Genomic DNA, 6,000 nt, shown 5'->3' with positions numbered 1-6,000 from the left:
CAAATGCTCAGATACTACAGTGATGGCCACAGTATGACAGTGTGGATAGATTATACTGTGCTTGTTTGAGTTAAACAATACATAGCAAACTGTCCTTCTTGCAAGAAAGTTGCATATCTTTTGTTACCAGTTGAAAAACCGAAGGTGCTTACAGATCATGAGCTTTTGGTGTCTGGACATCAAGATCACTTCAACAGGAAAAAGAGTTTTTAGTGGTCAGCCATATATGGACAAGAATTTTAATATAAAGGTTAGTATTACAGCTTTGCTACTTCTGTCATCCTGTTACATGCTTGTCCTGAGGTAGAGTTCAACGATTCAGCATTCCTATGACAGACAAGTTATAATGCAAGTGATTCAAGTTGTCTTAATTGCCCGTGTTCTGAAGCTCTTGCGCATCATAAGAATGAAGAGGTACATTGAAGAGTGGGATCAGGTCAGTGTACTTGCCAACTTATCAGCATTTTTGTGTGATTTATGATTATGAGGGCAACAAAAATGATTAGGGGTATGGAACAGCTTCCATATGAGGAGAGATCAATAAGTCTGGGACTTTTCAGCTTGGAAAAGAGGCAACTAAGGGGGGATATAGCAGCAGTCTATAAAATCATGATTGGTATGGAGAAAGTAAATAAATATTTATCTGGTTTGGTCTTGGGTTGACACACTTCTTATCTTCAGTGACTTCTGTGTCCACGTGGATAATGGTGCTTCAGAGTTAGCTCATGGCTGCCTTAGCAATCATGAGCCTATTGTGATTTCTGATTCAATGCATGCGGGAGAACACATTTTGGATCTTGATTTTGAACTGGGATGAGTGATTTGGGGTGGACAGTATACGTTGTTCTGACTATTACCTCCTTCTGTTTGAAGACGGGGCTCAATGTACTTTATGTGGGGTTTGTAGACATATTTTATTGGTGACTGGCCAAGATCAGGGCTTGATGGGGATGAGTAAATTGAAGCTAAATCCAGGTAAGATGGAAGTGATACTAGAAGTTTGGGGAAAGCATCACAAAAATATGGCAGGTTAGCATCAGCCCCTAATATTGAGCTTGCTCTTGTCCTCCTGTAAACTTGTAGCTTCCATAGCAGGAAGTATAACCATTGGCATTTGCTCCTTTAGTTAACAGATCTGATAGGGAACACTTCCTACATCATTTTTGAGATTGTACTCCAGTTTGGAATACTCACTGGAATGCCTGCATCCAGTTCTACACCGAGAACTTAACTGGAAATAGAAGTAACTCTTAGGTTTACCAGCAGAACCTCTTGGTAAGTAGAAACCAGGGACAGGAGAAGCTCAGAAGTTTATGAATGCTTTCACACATTTTATGTTTTTGTGCAATAGGTTTTAGCCTGTAATCACACTATCTTGTTCTGGGATTCCATCAGCTCTCCAGGTCAAGTGGGGCGTTACACCAATTTTTCTATTTTCTATAGAGAAATTATAAAATAAATACATAAAAATTAAGTGGTTAGAAAGCTAGTAGAGTGTCAGCTAAGTAACATTTAATCTCCTCTGTGTTTGATATTAGAATGCCCTGTCACACATGCTTAGCATAGGTTATGGCTCTGCTAACCTGCCTACAGGTGACCATTCTGATATTTCTTGAGGACTGTTGATGGTATTGTTATAGCCCAAGTAATTATTTTTCTGGCTTTACTTTGTTCCATTTGAACACTGTGCTAGTGACAACTCTTGTACAGTATTCAGGCCTGCAAGTGACAGGCACTCTTGTGACAATCCTAGTGGTAGTAATAATTCCAGCAATAGCTCTCAGTTGCTTTGTCCAGCAACAACTTTAAGTGATGCCAGTGTGACGGGTTGGATCACAGAACCCCCCTTGGGAGCTGCCACCTGATGTGCCAAAACTACTTCTGCCCCTGCTTTCCCTGCCAGGTCGGGACCCCAGCACCCTGTCTTGCTAAGCCAGACATGCCCGTCTGCTCCAACACAGACCCAGGGTCTGAATTACTTGCCCTAAAGCTGCAGGCTTGACTGAAAACAGTTTACAGAAGTGTGCTTGTCTCTAACACTCAGCTGCCCAACTCCCAATGGGGTCTAAACCCAAATAAATCCGTTTTACCCTGTATAAAGCTTATACAGGGTAAACTCAAATTGTTCGCCCTCTACAACACTGATAGAGAGATATACACAGCTGTTTGCCCACCCAGGTACTAACACATACTCTGAGTTAATTAATAAGTAAAAAGTGATTTTATTAAATACAGAAAGTAGGATTTAAGTGGTTCCAAGTAGTAACAGACAGAACAAAGTAAGTCACCAAGCAAAATAAAATAAAACATGCAAATCTATGTCTAATCAAACTGACTACAGATCATCTCACCCTTAGAGATGCTTCAGTAAGTTTTTTCCTCAGACTGGACACCTTCCAGGCCTGGGCACAATTCTTTCCCCGGTACAGCTCTTGTTCCAGCTCAGGTGGTAGCTAGGGGATTCTTCGTGATGGCTCCTCCCCTTTGTTCTGTTCCTCCTCTTTATATAACTTTTGCATAAGGCAGGACTCCTTTGTCCCTCTCTGGGTTCCCACCCCCTCCTTCTCAATGGAAAGGCACCAGGTTAAAGATGGATTCCAGTTTAGGTGACATGATGACATGTCACTGCAAGACTTCATTGCCCACTTGCCAGCACACACGTATACAGGAAGACTTACAGGTAAAACAGAGCAATCTGCAGTCAATTGTCCTGGTTAATGGGAGTCATCAAGATTTCAAACCACCGTTAATGGCCCACACTTTGCATAATTACAATAGGCCCTGAGAGTTATATTTCATATTTCTAGGTTCAGATACAAGAGTGATACATTTATACAAATAGGATGATCCCACTCAGTAGATTATAAGCTTTGTAATGATACCTTACAAGAGACCTTTTGCATGAAGCGTGTTCCAGTTACATTAGCATATTTTCATAAAATCATATAGAGTGCAATGTCACAGCCAGGGCTAAGGCTGGCCTATAAATCAGGGAGCTGTAACCAACTACCCAGTGGCCTTCTTTTCTCTCCTGTATGAGCCTCTTGAATCTGGCCTCTAGTTTTTGGATCAATTGTGCAAATTATAGATAGCAATAGAGATGAATTATCAGGCCTTGGCTACACTCAGGAATTCACAGCGGTGCCGCAGCAGCGCTGTGATGTGCGAGTGTAGTTGTGCTGCGAGAGCTCTCTCGCAGCGCTGTAAGTACTCCACCTCTCCGAGGGGAGTAGCTTGCAGCGCTGCAGGCTCTGATCACACTGGCGCTGTACAGCGCTGCACTCGGAGGGGGGGGGGCGTTTTCACACCCCTGAGCGCAGCAAGTTGCAGCGCTGTACAGCGCCAGTGTAGCCAAGGCCTTAGAGGAGAGAGAATATGTACATAAGCAGTCAGATACTATGGTGATATGGACCATATATGTACATTGTAGATTTAAGGCATTGCATGCATTGGTGTGTTGGTGAGTAGGGCTGCATGCTGGCAGGCACAACACCTCAGAGCTCTGGGGAGAAGAAAAGAGAGTGCACACTATGACAGCATCTGCTATATCTTTTAACAAGATTTAACCAGATTCAAAGAGGGATTAGACATTTATAAGGCTAATAAAATACTCAGTTATAATAATTAGTGCTAAAAAGAGTTTTGGAAGGGATAACAAACCTCATGCATCAGGGTTTAAGCCAATCTCTAACTAGGGATTAGGACAAAGGTGGGCAAACTACAGCCCACGGGACCCTCCTGCCCAGCCCCTGAGCTCCTGGCCTGGGAAGCTAGCCCCTGGCCCCTCCCCTGCTGTTCCCCTTCCCCCACAGGCTCAGCTCGCTCCACCACTGGCACAATGCTTTGGGCGGCGGGGCTGCAAGCTCCTGGGGCAGCGCAGCTGCAGAGCCTGGCCTGACCCGGTGCTCTGTGCTGTGCGGTGGCGTGGCTGGCTCCGGGCAGCGCAGCTGTAGCGCTGGCAGCCACCGGTGCTCCAGGCAGCGCGGTAAGGGGGCAGGGAGCAGGTTGGAAAGAGGGCAGGGGAGTTCAGGTGGGTGGTCAGGGGGTGGGGGGGTGGATAAGGGCAGGGCAGTCAGAGAGCGGGGAACAGGGGGGTTGAATGGGGGCAGGGGTCCCGGGGGGGCAGTCAGGAAGGAGGGGGGTTGGATGAGGCAGCGGGGGGCAGTCAGGGGTTCCTGGGGCAGTCGGGGACAGGAAGAAGGGATGGTTGGATGGGGCAGGGGTCCCGGGGGGGCTGTCAGGAATGAGAGGAGGTGTTGGATGGGGCGGCAGGGGGTCAGTCAGGGGACAGGGAGCAGGGTGGTGGTGGTGGATGGGGCAGGAGTCCCGGGGGTGGGGGGCATCAGGGAACAGGGGGGGTTGGATGGGGCAGGAGTCCAGGGGGGGCACACACCCCTCCCCTAACCGGCCCTCCATACAATTTCCGAAACTTGATGCGGCCCTCAGGCCAAAAAGTTTGCCCACCCCTGGGTTAGGATGAGAGCTTCACTGAAGGCTGTTTATCCTACATCTGTTTACAGTGGGGTTGTGATGTTGCACTCCATATGCTTTATGATAATATGCTTATGAATGTGAATATGATGTAACTGAAATATGCTATATGCAAAAGATCTCTTGTAAGGTATCATTACAAAGCTTATAATCTACTGAGTGTGTTCATCCTATTTGTATGCATGTGTCGTTCTTGTATCTGAAAATAGAAATATGAAGTATAACTCTGAGGTCCTATTGTAATTATGCAAAGTGTGGGCCATTAATGGTGGTTTAGAATCTTGATGACTCCCATTGCCTCGGACAATTGGTTGTGGATGGTTTATTTACCTGTAAACCTTCCTGTGTACATGTCTGCCAGCCAGTGGGTAATGAAGAATGAGGTCTTACAGTGACATGTGACCATGTCACCTGATAATGAAATCCATCTTAAATCTGGTACTTTTCCATTAAGGAGGAGGGGTGGGGACCCAGAGAGACAAAAGATTCCCGCCTTGTGCCAAAGGTATAAAAGGGGATGGAGTAGAACAAAGGGGGCTGCCAGTCATGAGAAAGCCCCTGCTTTCCACCTAAGACGTCTGCTGGAACTAATAAGGACTGTACCGGGGAAAGGATTGGGCCCAGACTAGGAAGGAGTCTAGTCTGTGAAAGAAGCTTATTGGAACATCTCTGAGGGGGAGATAGTACCTGTAATCAGTTTCTTAATGTATTAGGCTTAGACTTGCGTGTTTTTGTTTCATTTTGCTTGGTGACTTACTTTGTTCTGTCTGTTATTACTTGGAACCACTTAAATCCTACTTTTTTTACTTAATAAAATCACTTGTTTATTAATGAACCCAGAGTAAGTGATTAATACCTGGGGGAGCAAACAGCTGTGCATATCTCTCTATCAGTGTTATACAAGGTAAACTCATAAATTGTCTGCCCTCTATAAGCCTTATAGAGAGTAAAATGGATTTATTTAGGGTTTGGATCCGATTGGGAGCTGGGTGTCGGAGTGCTGGAGGCAGGTAACCTGCTAAGCTGTTTTCAGTTAAGTCTGCAGCTTTGGGGGCATGGCTCAGACCCTGAGTCTATGTTGCAGCAGGCTAGCATGTCTGGCTTAACAAGGCAAGGTTATGGAGTCCTAAGCTGGCAGGGAAAATGGGCTCAGAGGTAATTCCGGCATATCAGGTGACAGTCCCAACAGGGTCCCTGTGACCAAACCCATCACAGGGGTTCCTTGCATCTCCCTCACAGATGCATACTGGACTAGATGGGTCTGATCCAGTATGGCAGTTCTTATGCAAGGTGTAGCATGCTGGCACAAGGGAAGATAAGAGAACCCCTCCAGCCTCCCATGGGGTTTCTAAAGCCATCATTGGCATTAGAGTCCCCGAGTCCTTGCCTGCTGAAAGTGCAAGGACACTGATTGTGTATGGCCACTGCACAGACTTGAAGGTTGTGTGTGACTTCTTCTCCAATCTCTCTACACACCCAGGCAGAGGTAGGCACAATCTAACCCACAAT

This window comes from Emys orbicularis, chromosome 1 (genome assembly GCF_028017835.1).
Source record: "Emys orbicularis isolate rEmyOrb1 chromosome 1, rEmyOrb1.hap1, whole genome shotgun sequence".
NCBI lineage: Eukaryota > Metazoa > Chordata > Testudines > Emydidae > Emys > Emys orbicularis.
This window is presented reverse-complemented; position numbering follows the sequence as displayed.